Genomic DNA, 16,652 nt, shown 5'->3' with positions numbered 1-16,652 from the left:
CTTACCAAATCTCTTCTGTGTGAGTACTTGCACACATTGATCATTAGACAATTACTTTCTAAATGGAAATATATTCTACATTCATTAATTTGCAGACTCAGCTAATGTGTATATATATATATATATATATATATATATATATATATATATATATATATATATTATATATATATATATATATATATAGTGTGTCACAAAAAACTTTTTTAGGCAGGTGTGAAAAAATGCTGTAAAGTAAGAATGCTTTCAAAAATAGACATGATAATAGAGTATATTTATCAATTAACTAAATGCAAAGTGAGTGAACAGAAGAAAAATCTAAATCAAATCCATATTTGGTGTCACCACCCTTTGCCTTCAAAACAGCATCAATTTTTCTAGGTACACTTGCACAAAGTCAGGGATTTTGTAGGCATATAGTCATACACCATGGCAAGACTGAGCACAGCAACACAACACAAGGTAGTTATACTGCATCAGCAAGGTCTCTCCCAGGCAGAAATTTCAAGGCAGACAGGGGTTTCCAGGTGTGCTGTCCAAGCTCTTTTGAAGAAGCACAAAGAAACAGGCAACGTTGAGGACCGCAGATGCAGTGGTCGGCCAAGGAAACATACTGCAGAAGATGAAAAACACATCATGCTTACTTCCCTTCACAAGCGGAAGATGTCCAGCAGTGCCATCACCTCAGAATTGACAGAAAACAGTGGGACCCTGGTACATCCATCTACTGTCCGGAGAAGTCTGGTCAGAAGTGGCCTTCATGGAAGACTTGCAGCCAAAAAGCCATACCTCCGATGTGGAAACAAGGCCAAGCGACTCAACTATGCATGAAAACACAAGAACTGGGGTGCAGAAAAATGGCAGCAGGTGCTCTGGACTGATGAGTCAAAATTTGAAATATTTGGCTGTAGCAGAAGGCAGTTTGTTCGTCGAAGGGCTGGAGAGCAGTACACGAATGAGTGTCTGCAGGCAACAATGAAGCATGGTGGAGGTTCCTTGCAAGTTTGGGGCAGCATTTCTGCAAATGGAGTTGGAGATTTGGTCAGAATTAATGGTCTCCTTAATGCTGAGAAGTACAGGCAGATACTTATCCATCATGCAATACCATCAGGGAGGCATCTGATTGGCCCCAAATTTATTCTGCAGCATGACAATGACCCCAAACATATAGAGAAAGTCAATAAGAACTATCTTCAGCGTAAAGGACAACTAGGAGCCTTGGAAGTGATGGTATGGCCCCCAGAGCCCTGATCACAACATTATCGAGTCTGTCTGGGATTACATGGAGAGAGAGAAGCAACTGAGGCTGCCTAAATCCACAGAAGGACTGTGGTTAGTTCTCCAAGATGTTTGGGCCAACCCACCTGCCGAGTTCCTTCAAAAACTGTGTGCAAGTTTACCTAGAAGAATTGCTGCTGTTTTGAAGGCAAAGGGTGGTCACACCAAATATTGATTTGATGTAGAATTTTCTTCCGTTCACTCACTTTGCATTTTGTTAATTGATAAATATAAACTATTATCATGTCTATTTTTGAAAGCATTCTTACTTTACAGCATTTTTTCACACCTGCCTAAAACTTTTGCACAGTACTGTATATAAAAATATGGTTAGGTTACTAAATATGATACCCACAATGGTAGGTTCATGTCTAAATTGGGACACAGCATATGCTTTGTGCACATTATATTCTTGCATGTCAATGGTGTCATAGAGATTGTTGTGGCTAAGTCAATGTGTCTAATGGAGTTTGCAGAAACATGGTCCTTAATGTGATGAGACCAGCTCTGCACTGTTTTGGTAAAGTGTGTGTTCTCTTTAGTACAGAATGTTCATTAGAGATAATTTACTTCTAATGAATTGGACTTGAACTTTTAACTCTTAACACTACAAGCTGCTAAAGAGGTCTAGGAAAAAAAAAACTCCACTGAAAACAATAGACTGGTAGTGCAAAAAAAAGATAACTGGTAACAAAATCTCTATTTAAGACACTGAAAAGACACCACTTAAAGTACAGTTATCTTCTTATCAACTTATAAACTTAGTGCTGGAAGAGTTAATTAAAAAGGCTGCTTCAGGTTTAATACTTGCAAGGATGTACAACTTTCCAATATGGATCTGCACGGCACAGCATGTTTATACAGTATCTGTGTCTAGGTGTAAACTTTTAAGAAAGTAAGTAAACAAACGTATGAACAAGAACCCCTGTGATTAAGTTTGTGAGTAGGATTTAAAATGGATATATTGCAACATTCAAATCAATTGAAATTGAATATGGTAACCCTGTGTCTGAGAATTGAACAAACATGTAAATACAACAAAACATCTGCCATGCTATTCTCTTGTGTTTTTGTTTCTTTCCTAAACACTTTATGTTGGACATGTAGCACCAACTACATGTTTTGATCTGTTCATGACAACGTTCATACTAATTAACTACATTTCCAGTGGAGGTGTCTCAGAAATGCTAATGTAGATCAATAGGCTATAAATAAGAAATACAAAAATATTTGCATCTAAATTGAATCCTACAGTGTATATTTTGTTTCTGATGGCTTAGAAATTATGAGGTGAAGGTACAAAAAGGGAAAGCTTCCAAAGATGCATGGCTAACCAAATCCATCTAACCCTGGGAGCCCTGACTCAGCAATGCTATAATAGCATCGCTATCAACTTTGTTTGAAAATGCTTTGACACGAGAATTTAAGGCCCATACCTAGTAGATGTAGATTACCTGTATCCCACAAGGTCTAATAAAAAATACATGCATTCCCTGTGCTATCGTGCCTGCATGGATTCTCCCAGGGCTGTTGGTTTGGTTGACTGACCCACACTATATAATTACATTATTACAAAAGCACACATTATCTGTAGGGCATTTAATCAACTGCCTGAAAAGGTACACTTGCATTCTATTGTTCTGTATTTAAAAAACAGCATTTTAAGGTAGCACTCTACATTAAGTCTATCTCACTACTATTTATTTGCATAGCATTTATATTGTGCACCACCTAGAATTTTAGAATTGAGACATGATTTAAAACAAAACAAACTCGATGAACATAATTTACATGTTTTATTTAACATCATGCAATCAAACAAACTCTAAAATGATATTGCAGTCTACTGGAAGCCATGACAGTAGTACCATACTTCATGTTAGATTTTGAAATGTGACATTCTTCAATTTTTGAAAGTTTTTCATTGTATATGGAAAATTCAAAAGCTGAATGTAATTCTATATGTTAAGGTAAAAAAGCTCCCTTATGTGACATTAAACAAGTATTCAGCCACATGAATAAATACATAGCATCGAGGGGGGGGGTTACAATTTTTCCTTTCCAGTCTGATGTCGGACCCTGTCCGATATCATGAAAAAGACGTAAAGCACATTTCTCTAATCATTTTTTTCTCTGGAAAAAGCCAAGAAAACCTTTCAATGGTTGAGCGTATCAGATAGCCCCATGCACCACAAAGATAACATGGACATAAACAAAGGAAATAGCTGCTTCTGCATCTAGCACTCTTTTTGAGATGTTATAGTAATAAAATAATGACTGGGATCGCATTATTGAGAAGTTTGGTGATAAAACAAATGATCAGGAGAGGATTTATGTAAAAAATACAGCGAATAAGGGGTGGGGCTTGGCTGATTGTCCTTTTGGGATTCAGTGCATTTTATACCTGTTTTACTCTGGATAAATGGATTGCAAAGGGTTAAAATGGAAATATCAGTGTATTCCAGTTATAATTCTTAAAATTTCCGTTTCTAGCCACATAGCTAGCTAATTTTTAGGCCTCCAGTATGCAAAACATGTAATGGCTGGTTAGACAAAGAGCCTCAATAGAGCTGCAAAGTGGGATGGTTGATTTCACTTCCCTGTGGTTGGAACATGCTGATTCCTCTGTATACACCTGTTCTGACAGCTATACGACTGCATATTTGTGATTAGCTTACTTAACTGTTCCAAACCTATACTTTGTATATGTCTGTCAGTTACATGACCTAACTGACCTGTTGTCCTGATACATTTTATACAAGCTTTCTGCTTCTTGTCTTGCCATCTGCTGATTAGCTGTTCTGCTTACCTGCAACATAATCTCCCTGGGGCGGAATCCTTAGGTTATCATGTCACAAAATTTTCAGAAACATCTGGTCTCTGTTTGTTTCTGTGATGTCAAACTCTGCTTGGATGTTAATGTTGAAACACATCTGGGTCTGTACAAGATGTGTTGTTTGTTAGTTTGTTTTTATTTGATGCTCTTTAAAAAAATGTTGGGTAACAAACACATTATTTGTCAATCATACCTGTCCTTCAATATGAAGTTGCATTGCATATATAAAAAAAAACAAAAAACAGCTTCAGTCTTTTCAGTGAAAAATTCACGTGCACAAAGAGAACTTGCAATAAATTACAAAGAAAAGAAAAAAAAAAAAAAAAAAAAACAGTCCTAAAGGTGCGGGTACATTTACACCAAATTGCCTGTCAATGGGATCGAGTCTACAAGTCAACAAGGGCAGCTCAAGAGTTGAGATGAGTTCATTTTAAACATGCTGATGTAGGGTTAATGTTATCCTTGTTGGGTTTAACTATGTATCCATGATCAAGTCTATAAGCTATTGGGTGTTATTATATTATGATGCACATCTGAATGTGAGTTTCACTGAATTTCAGGCAAACATAACGAACAGAACATACATTCAAGACGACGTGTGGCTCTTCTCTGATTATATATTGTTTTATGTCACTAGCTTGCAAATGTTGTAAACAAGGGTTTTCTTTTATTACAGCTTCATGACTCATAGGGCTGTTACTGCTCAGTTGATGCAAGCTGCTGTATTATAATGTGGTGAGGTGGGACTACAATTATTACCTGCCGTAGTGAGGAAATAAAAGTCAGTTAATACAACAGGTAGTGTGTATTTTGTTTTGGGTAACAGTGGGTGTGCTTTGCCACGCACCGGCCCTCTTGTTACATACACTGGAAGAGTTGCTGGTGGTTTGTGTGTGTGTGTGTGTGTGTGTGTGTGTGTGTGTGTGTGTGTGTTATGCAACACACTAATTCTGATCCACATAGCCAAAGTTACCATTGCATATCTATTTTGCACCCAGTGTGAAGGTAGAAAAAACACGAACAATATAAAATCTGTGGCTAAAATATACAATGTGCTGACATTTTTATCTAACTATTTAGCTAATAAAAGGGAGGTAGGCAACTCATGAAGTATCTTTCCATTCCAGGATTAATAGGAATCATGAATTGTTTCAGTACTTTATGATTGGGTCAGTGGTACAATAAATTTAAATTACAGACTCAACAGAAACAAAGATTTGGACTGGACAGGTACGAGGTTGTGGACTGGATACAGGGTAAGAAAGGCAGGTATAATCTAACAGGAACCTCCTGCTTGACTTCATTGACCTTCTTCAGGAGTCGCTTATCAGTCAGCTTGGTTAATTATCCTGCAGTGAAAGCATGCTGTTGGGTATTTACCAGAAACCTACAGAGCACATATGTTTCTGTGTAATTATTGAACCAAAGCATATTTACCTCTACAGCAATACGCTTTTTGTACTATAAAACCTCATTCAAAACATATTTTCTGCAGCTTTTGTGAAAATGTTGCTGGAAACCAGTGTTAGCATGAGATGCATCAAGTTATGCAGCTACCTGCTGAGAGTGGCTAAGCACACAGCCCTTGTGAAGTCATTATTTTTGCAGCAAAAGAAAAAAAAAACTCAGTAGGAACTCCCATTAGCAGCCGCAGTAGGAATACCTCACTGAACATCCTACAGTCATAATTCAATACCACTAATAAAGGTTGAAACCACCAGGGATTGAACATAGTTGAAAACAAAAAATCATTAGTGCTCAAGGCTGAGAAATCATTACAGGAAACCTATTGAACCAATGAATGCTAATCATAAGTCATATACACCTGCTTTGTTATGTCTCACAATACACACCAGTTAGACATTACCGGTACTGCCCGTGTCCATGTAATCTATGCAGGTGTTATTTGGGTACTTTCTGGGTGTTGAGGTGTTGATGAACACAGCATTGCTCGGCTGTTAATTGTAGCCTTGAACTAATTATACATTAAGGTAATAGTAACACAGAGCATAACAAAGAGAGGACCCCACTGGAGATCTCAATGAGTAAAATAAACAACAGCACTAGTCCAAAAGGACTGCAGAGAATATTCCCATTGCCAAACTGCAACTAAACATAATTCATGTTACAAATCTCGCTGGTAATGAAGGTGTAAGAAAAGGAGTGCAATTGTCCTTTGTTTTTTATCTATAAATTATTTCACAGTTGACAGCACAAATGTAAGTAAATCAATTATCTTTTTGTCTTGGTATTTAGTTGCTTATATGGATGTTGTTAAAATATTGACAACGCTAGAGAAAACAAGAAGACAACAACTGCTGACCTTACATACCCTGCAAATAATTCATATACATAGCCATAGATAGGGTACAAAGAGACCCAGTAATAACAGTAAATAAATGAATACACAAATAAACATTTTTAAAAGGTACCAGCTATAGCTAAAGTTTATACAAGTTAGGAAACAAGAAAATAATTTTAAAAATCTAAATAAATCCAATAATGCAGAATAATCCAAATAGAACAGCATTCTAAATCAGAAAAAAAAAACACATTAGTTTTTGGTCAGGAGGAAACAAGCACATCTTAGGCATTTTTTCCCAAATTCCCAGAGGGAAATTTATTTGCTTTTGATCATACATCAGTAAAACCACTCACTATTTATTTTCTTACAAAAAATAATAATTTAGAAATCATCTCTAGTTTGTGTAGTTTTTAGACTTGTTGTCTGTCCCGTCTCCATTCTGCTCTGGCTAGGGGTAGCTGTTAGTCATTTCAGTGGTCCCTTAGTAGGCTACTGTAGTTTCACTGTCAGTCATTTCATCCTGTTCTGACAGATCTCGTTGACTGAAGCAGTGCTAGAATCCTCTCATTCGTTTAAATTATCAAGACCTGCACCGACTGTGCACTTTCATTTGCCAGCTACAGCACCTGTCATTCAAAGCACCTGCTTTCAAATTAGCAGGTTAAGGTGTAGGTAAGCTTTTGCTATAGGTATACAGTGACAGTTACTGAAAATGGGGTGCAAGAAGAAAACACTTCAGTATTGTGCACAATACTGTGACCAAGGGCTGAAGTTTCCACGGCAGGACAAAGATGGCCCAGCTGTGCTGAAGCAGGAGGGGGGGAGCTCAGACTCTGAATAATAAGTGCAAGTTAGTTCTGTTCAACTGTCTAATGTTTTGTTGCATGTTGAATGTGATAAAGGGGTTTCGCTAAATGAGAAGTTTCTCAATGGCATGTAAAGTCTGTTTTAAAGCATAAAGGCCGATTTCACCCGTTCCCTGCTTGAATTGAAAAATAAAGATTGAACAACACTACATAGATGAAGCCAGCCTCCCAGATAACAATCTAAGTTTTACTGCAGCCAATTCACATACTGAAAACTACTACACTAACATGCTGCTTTGTGCATGCAATCACTCAAGTTAAGAGCAGTTCTGTGCAGACCTGCACCTCGGCTAAACAGTGAAGACCAGAAACGATTTCCTTACCCTTGGTTGCAATACAATTATCAATGCCAAATACACAGAAAGCATCATATAAGAATGTATTTATTTTAGAATATATAATCACACACCACAACATAGTAGTTACACGCTGTGTTGCATCTCTACACTCAAATGTTAATTCAGTTGATCTGTGTTTCTTTTCTTAATTATCATCTATAGAAGGTTTACAGGGAAGTGTATCCCTGTATAGTATAATTTTGGCAAATCCCATATATTATAGTGACATAACATTATCCACGGTGATATATTAAGGTGCTGCTTATTAATGTTTTATAAATATATAACAGTTACGTAATAACTATGTTATAGGTTGTTAATAAAGCATGATATATGATTTATAACCATGCAATAGACATTGACAGCATTATGTTTAAACATCCCAAAGTAAAATAGGTGGCTAAAAACTGTCATTTATAAAACTGTAATTCTGTCTATGACTATGGCATGGTTATAAACCATCTGTGATGCTTTATTAACACTCTATAACATAGTTATTAAGTATCTATTATACATTTATAAAACATGTATAAAACATTAATATGCTGCACCTTAATATAAAGTGTTACCTGTATGGTACTGCAGTATTCTTTTTGGTAATACTTCACAGTGTGTCCCTAATTACTGTATAGTTACATAGTAGTTACATAGTAAAAAACATGTGCACTTACTTAATTACAATGTTATTATGCATAGTTACAATGTACTTAACTTGTAAATATGTTTGCATAATATACGTAAATACACAAGTGTATCAGAGTTAGGTTTAGAGTTAGGGTTAGGGATAGGGTTATATTGTGCATAAAAAATACACATGAAGTACATCGTAACTATGCATAATAACATTGTAATTATTTGGGAGTACACATGTATTTACTAAGTAACAGTGATGGTTATACCCCAGGGTAGATTAGGTTATAGTGGGGGTCCACTTTCCAGAGTTCCAGACAAGGTAAGCTGGTGGAGCTAAATCCCTGTGTTCTGTAAAAGTTATCTGTCAGTATTTTGTAAAGCCTGCTTTGATGACTGTATTTACCGGTATTCTTTTCACTTTGAGAACAAACTAAATGCTGCTTAGATTCAAGGATTGAGATGCAGTATAATTTCTATCAAACACTACCGTTGCTTTAATTGGGATTTTGCCACATTTTATAACTGCAGTAAAGATTTTAAACACCTCTCTGGAGTTAATGTTTTTCTAATCTCTGCTGGTCATCAAGGGTGTAAATAATCCTTTATGTTTTATTTTGTTTTGAGATTGCGGTTTATCTTACCAGAACTACTTCTTAGCTTTTGACTGTTGGAATTTAGACTTCAGTATAGATGTGAAAGTCTACACTCCATAGCCTATCCACAAAGTCACCCGGCTCCAGTTTCCAATTACTGACTTGACTATTTGACAGGTCAGTGGTGCTTTTGCCCGAGTTATTTTGGAGTCTAATATGCAACATTTGTTTCCACTGTCACTCCCTAATTGGTAAATAAACTAATTAAGGTTTCTTTTCTACATGACCTGAATGAATGGTTTGAACTTGCCAGGCAGAAATGTACACATTGCCACTTTCTTAACAAGCATGATATCAAATTGTCATGTCATAATAAAAGTTTATCATATTTCGCCGATTTCTCCTTTTTTAAGCGTGACGTTTAGTCTAGCAGTCTATATTGAATCAAATGTACTTTTACTGTTACTTTTTTACGGTTGGTTTCACAGTAAAAGATTAGTTCTAAATTGGGTCTCTGGAACAAGTTGATAATTTATTAAACAAAATATCGTCAGCTACTATTAAAGTGCAGATGGAATCCACGTTCTCATCCAACTATCCATCAAATATATATATAAAATGCAGCCCTCGCTCCAGCCCTCTCCAGTCAATCAATTGTACTCCTGAATGCCTCTGAAACTGACAGCCTGTGGAAGCCTTATATATTATCCGGCCATCTTGTAAGCTCATTTTCTCTTTAACCTTTCACTTCAAAATGACCTTCCTCCACAATCCTTTCTTATGTAACAGCTGTGCAACAAGCAGACGGGAGATGATGGCCATTTGTCAGAACCATCCTGTGGTGCACTGAGGAAGATAATGGTCAGTTATTACCATGAACTTCATAAATTTGAATGGATTTGAGGGGATGACAAACTGGTAATGCAGTGCTTTTCGTATCTTGGGGGAATGCAAAGTTTTGAATTGCATGCAATATTCAGAAAGCTGCCAGCTTGAGAACTGTTCACGAATCTGTTGATATTTTGGCATTACTATCGGAGCCTCCTCAGGTCCAAGAGATGTGCAGAGAATCCAGGATTTTTTTACTTGAAAAAATCCTGGTTGGATAAGTGTCCACCCCCTTGTAATAGCAATCCTAAATTAGCTCAGGTGTAACCAATTGCCTTCAAAATCACACACCAAGTTATGTGGCCTCCACCTGTGTTAAACTGTAGTGATTCACATGATTTCAGGGTACATTCAGCAGTTCCTGTAGGTTCCCTCTGCTGGGTAGTGCATTTCAAAGCAAAGACTCAACCATGAGCACCAAAATGCTTTCAAAATAACTCCGGGACAAAATTGTTGAAAGGCACAGATCGGGGGATGGGTATAAAAAAATATCAAAGGCCTTGAATATCTCTTGGAGCATGGTCAAGACAACTATTAAGAAGTGGAAGGTGTATGGCACCACCAAGAACCTGCCTAGATCAGGCCGTCCCTCCAAACTGGATGACTGAACAAGAAGGAGACTGATCAGAGAGGCTACGAAGAGACCAATGGCAACTTTCCAAGAGCTATAGGCTTTTATGGCCAAGACTGGTCAAAGTGTGTACGTGACAACAATATCCCAAGCACTCCACAAATCTAGCCTGTATAGTAGGGTGGCAAGAAGGAAGCCATTGCTCAAGAAAACCCACCTTGAATCCCATTTGAAGTATGCAAAAAAACACTCAGGAGATTCTATAGCCATGTGGCAAAAAGTTTTGTGGTCTGACAAAACTAAAATGAAACGTTTTGGCCTAAATGCAAAGCGTTATGTTTGTCACAAACCCAATATAGTGCATCACCCAAAGTACACCATCCTTACTGTGAAGCAGGGTGGTGGCAGCATCATGTTATGGGGATGCTTCTCATCGGCAGGGACTGGGGCACTTGTAAGGATCGAAGGGAAAATGAATGGAGCAAAGTACAGATAAGTCGTTGAGGGAAAAATGCTGACCTCTGCAAGAAAACTGAAACTGGGACGGAAGTTCACGTTTCAGCATGACAATGACCCAAAGCACACAGCCAAAGCTACACTGGAGTGGCTAAGGAACAAAAAGGTAAATGTCCTTGAGTGGCTCTGTTAGAGCTCTGACCTAAATCCAATCAAAAACTTGCATGACTTGAAGACTGCTGTCCATCAACGCTTCCCAAGGAACTTGACAGAGCTTGAACAGTTTTGTAAAGAAGAATGGTCAAATATTGCCAAATCTAGGTGTGCAAAGTTGGTAGAGACCTATCCCAACAGACTCACAGCTGTAATTGCTGCCAAAGGTGCTTCCACCAAGTATTAACTCAGTGGGATGGAGACTTATCTAATTATGATCTTTCAGTTTTGTATTTTTAGTATATTATTTTTTTCTCAATAAAAACTTTTTTCCCCTTAACAGTGTGGAGTATGGTGTGTAGATAGGTGCAAAAAACAATCCTCATTTAAATGCATGAAACTCAGAGGAACTGACACAACAAAATGGGAACAAAGTTCAAGGGGTGTATACTTTCTACAGTGCCTATAGAAAGTCTACACCCTTGAACTTTTTTTCCCATTTTGTTGCCTATATTTAAAATGAGGATATATATATATATATATATATATATATATATATATATATATATATATATATATATATATTTTGTAGCGTTTTCCGGGGCAAGTTCTTTTTAAGGCAGGGTTTACACATAAAGAGACATAACACAAGTCCCAGTAAAGGTTTAAAACATGTTTATTATTTGCAGGCTTTGACAGCGTTCTTGAAAAATAAAAATAAAAAATAAACAAAGTAGATAATCCGCCGCCAGTGGGAGGTCCTTCAAGCGTTGTCTTTCCAAGCCAGGGTTTGTTACCAAGGGTCGTTTTCATACAGAAGGTGGGTCCAAGTGCCGTTTGAGTTCTCCAGTCCAGTCCTAGTTAATCGTTGAGTGTTCAATCCTTGTTGTAATTATCTCTGTAAAACCTCCTTTTCCACAGTACACACTCTCTCTCTAAACACCTCCTACTCCTTCACCTGCCAGGGTCAAAAAAGACCTAGAAAGAAATCCAGGGTGCGGTTAAATAGAGCAACTGATTAGTATCACCTGTCTGCAGTTTGGCTCTGATTACAACTGGAGACAGGTGTGGCTGTTCTGCTGCAGTCTAGAAGTTTCCACTGAGCTGTCCGTGGTCCTGCCTCTGTGGAATACTTCACATTGCTGTCCGTGGTCCTGGCAGCCAAAAAACAAAGAAACCTCGCAGGCACATAACATCCATCCATAACACAACCCCTGAAACCGCTACAATATATATATATATATATATATATATATATATATATATATATATATATATATATATATATATATATACAGCTCTGGAAAAAATTAAGAGACCACTGCAAATTTTTCTTAAATCAGCATCTCTACATGTATGGCAGCCATTCCATTCCAGTGTCTGTTGAATTCCAACACAGGCACACCTCATTCTACTGAATGAGGTACTGATTAGGGGATCACCTGAACCAAATCTTATTTAATGAGGAAAAGTATAAAAACCACTCCTGTGGTCATCACTATCCTCTTGCAATAGGACCAGCTGGATGGCAAAACAGTGCTAGTAGTACCTCAAAAGTAATTGGAATCAAAAGATAACTATTGACCATGCCCAAAGAATTGAAAAGGAAAGTTTTAAGTGAGGAAAAGAAGGGTTCAATTCTGGCTTTACTGGCAGAGGGATACAGTGAGCATCGGGTTGCTTCCATCCTTAAAATTTCAAAGACGGTGGTTCACAAGAACAAGGTCAAGCAGCACACATTGGGGACAACAAAGCTACAGACCGGCAGAGGGTGAAAACGACTCTCCACTGACCGGGATGACCGCCAACTCATTCGAATGTCACTCAGCAACCGTAGGATGACATCAAGTGACCTACAAAAAGAATGGCAAACGGCAGCTGGGGTGAAGTGCACGGCGAGGAAGGTTCGAAACAGGCTCCTAGGGGCAGGGATGAAGTTGTGCAAAGCTAGAAAAAAGCCCTTCATCAATGAGATGCAAAGAAGAGCCAGGCTGAGGTTTACAAAAGACCATAAGGATTGGACCGTAGAGGACTGGAGTAAGGGCATCTTCTCTGATGAGTCCAATTTTCAGCTTTGCCCAACACCTGGTCGTCTAATGGTTAGACGGAGACCTGGAGAGGCCTACAAGCCACAGTGTCTCGCACCCACTGTGAAATGTGGTGGAGGATCGGTGATGATCTGGGGGTGCTTCAGCAAGGCTGGAATCGGGCAGATTTGTCTTTGTGAAGGACGCATAAATCAAGCCAAGTACAAGGTTGTCCTGGAAGAAAACTTGCTTCCTTCTGCTCTGACAATGCTCTGAGGATTGGTTTTTCCAGCAGGACAATGCTCCATGCCACACAGCCAGGTCAATCAAGGTGTGGATGGAGGACCACCAGATCAAGACCCTGTCATGGCCAGCCCAATCTCCAAACCTGAACCCCATTGAAAACCTCTGGAATGTGATCAAGAGGAAGACGGATGGTCACAAGCCATCAAACAAAGCCGAGCTGCTTGAATTTTTGCACCAGGAGTGGCATAAAGTCACCCAACATCAATGTGAAAGACTGGTGGAGAGCACGCCAAGATGCATGAAAGCTGTGCTTGAAAATCGGGGTTATTCCACCAAATATTGATTTCTGAACTCTTCCTAAGTTAAAACATTAGTATTGTGTTGTTTAAAAATGAATATGAACTTATTTTCTTTGCATTATTCGAGGTCTGACAACACTGCATCTTTTTTGTTATTTTGACCAGTTGTCATTTTCTGCAAATAAATGCTCTAAATGACAATATTTTTATTTGGAATTTGGGAGAAATGTTGTCAGTAGTTTATAGAATAAAACAAAAATGTTCATTTTACCCAAACACATACCTATAAATAGTAAAACCAGAGAAACTGATTATTTTGCAGTGGTCTCTTAATTTTTTCAGAGCTGTATGTATATATATATATATATAATTTGGGATATAGCTACTTAACAGCATTACATCCAAAGAAACTTCAGGAAAAAAGAAAACATCCTGATGTCTCCTAGGGTCTAAAGCTTCTAAATGGTTGCAAAGTAAACATCAGATAAAAAGTTGCAGGCTTTCTGCTGTCACTAATGTATTACATCCCAGTCCCTTAGGGCCAGTAGCCCCAGACTGTCTGTCTGGAAGTATAACTGCTCTTGCAGCTTTAGCGATCATGCAGGAAGCTTTCTGCTTCCTCAATCCCTAATTTAAAGGATAATAAGAAATTGTTTTGAAGATCCGATCAAAGTACTTTATCCTCGGCATCTGGGCCTAAACTGTTATAAAAGGTCCATATCAGGCACCAGGCTTGCAAAGCAAGCAAAATACTGTTCCTCCATAATCCTTCCACCAGTATTGTGTAATTTATTTGTCAATTTCTTTGGATTGACAATGTGCTTCATAGAGCACTCTGTTATATGCACTTTGTTATACGGATAACACATGTGATAATATAACAGCTTTAGTTTAGTTTGTATAATCTTCACTCTTCTTTTGATTTGCTGTATCTATAAAATATACTAAATGCTTTATTTAACATGTGATAATAATTTTTACCACATACATGTAGGAGGCCAGAAGTAACAAAGTCATGGCTTTCTTGCCTGTGCTTTTTATGTTAAATACACAGAATGACGGCAACACTTTACATTAAGTGTCTCTAATTACTGTGTATTTACATAGTAGTTACTTAGTAAATAGATGTGTACTTACACATAATTACAATGTTATTATAGTGTTTATGTTACACAGTTGGGAAACGTTTATATATATAATAATACGCCTGTAAGGCGCATCAGATCCAATTCACTTTCACACAAGCTATTTATTTTACACGCGCTGTTTAAAATAATTTTATTCACAGTAAAACAAGTTTAAAGAGGCACTTTATATCAACAGGACATTCTGTACTGCATCTCCAGCCAAGCCCCGCTCCTTGTTCACTGTATTTATCACATATCTCTTCATAGTAGTGCATACTAATAAATCATTTCCTGATCACTCGTTTTATGATCAAACTCCTCAATAATGCTATCCAAGTCATTAATTTATTACTATAACATCTCAAAAAGCTTGGCAAATATTTGTGATATTTTTGAGCGCTGGATGTGGAAGCAGCTGTCTTGTTTGTTTATGTCTGTGTTGTGTCTGTGATATTCTTTGAGATCTGGATACAGAAGCAGCTGTCTTGTTTGTTTATATCCGTGTTGTGTCTGTGATATTCTTTGATTGCTCTGGATGTGGAAGCAGCTGTCTTGTTTGTTTGTGTCTGTTTTGTTGTGATATTCTTTGAGCGCTGGATGCGGAAGCAGCTGTCTTGTTTGTTTATATCAGTGTTGTGTCTGTGATATTCTTTGAGCAGTAGCTGCGGAAGCAGCTGTCTTGTTTGTTTATATCCGTGTTGTGTCTGTGGGTTGAGGGACTTCCTGCGTATTGCTCAGATTCGCCTCCGTTTTTTTTTGTTGTTTTTTTGGGGGGGGGGGGGGGGGGTCTCTAGGTTCTGAGGCCCAACTGGCTCCTTGCCTCACATTGAATTGACAAGGAACGCAAATGTATTTCCCTCTTCGGAATTTGGAATGGGAGACCAACCAGATGCACGTGTATCTAAGTGCGATTTGTTTTTCGCTTTTTCAAAAGATGCTGTTGTTCTGATCAATATAATATCTAATATATCTTCCCATAATCAAAACAGGAAAAAAGCCCTGTCCTCAAGACATTCTAATTGATTTTCTTACAACGAGAGACAGGAACATTTCTAATCAGTTTTTTTTCTAAATAGTTCTACATGTCTGTATAGCAGATGACGAAGATGAAACAGAAAAAACACAACGCGAGGAAGAAGTTCCAGACATTCTACCGGAAGAACGTATATGAAGACAGGAAAGGCACCCAGTGAAGGCAGCATAACGATTGACATTGTGAAAGAAGGAAGTGAAGAACTGACAAAAATACTGTCACATATTTTTACAGATTGTATTAAGCCAAATGACAAGGGTGATACTTTTACATAGGAAAGGAAATAAAGACAACCTCAAGAACTACAGATCTAATAGCTTACTTCCTATAATCTATAACATTTTTACCAAGATACTCACCAACAGACTTCAAGATAAATTTGACTCGGCACAATCAAATGAGCAAGCAGGATTCAGGAGTGGATTTAGCACAATCGATCATCTTCAAGTTGTACTGCAAGTGATTCAAACCAGCAATGAGTACGAACTACCACCAAGCTCTATGAAAAAATAAGGAATTGAGAAAACGTACAGAGACTTGATAAGCACCATATACAAGAATGCAACATCCACAGTAAAACTCTATAAAAACACTGACAAAATCAAGATTAAAAAAGAGTTTGTCAAGGAGATACAATTTCTCCAAAACTCTTCACAGCCACCCTGAAAGACATTTTCAAAACACTGGATTGGGAAAACAAGTGGCTGAAGATCAATGGCACCTACTGGAATCACCATTTGCTGACAACACCCTCATATTTACAATGTGCCCGGAAGAATTGCAAACAAGAATACAAAAACTACATGTGGCTACCATCAAAGCAGGTTTGAAAATGAAACTGAAGACTCCAGTCATGCTCAATAAATATACCACTCAACAGGCAACTAAAGTCAATGCTATCAAGCTTGAAGAAGTCAATAACTATGTATACTTAGGACAGTTAGTTTTGACAACAGAGAATCAAATGTGTAAAATCAACAGCAAGAGCAAAAAGGGGCCTTTG

The sequence above is a fragment of the Polyodon spathula genome, chromosome 5 (genome assembly GCF_017654505.1).
Source record: "Polyodon spathula isolate WHYD16114869_AA chromosome 5, ASM1765450v1, whole genome shotgun sequence".
Taxonomy (NCBI): domain Eukaryota; kingdom Metazoa; phylum Chordata; class Actinopteri; order Acipenseriformes; family Polyodontidae; genus Polyodon; species Polyodon spathula.
The sequence above is the reverse complement of the archived record's forward strand: the minus strand, read 5'-3'. Positions refer to the sequence as shown.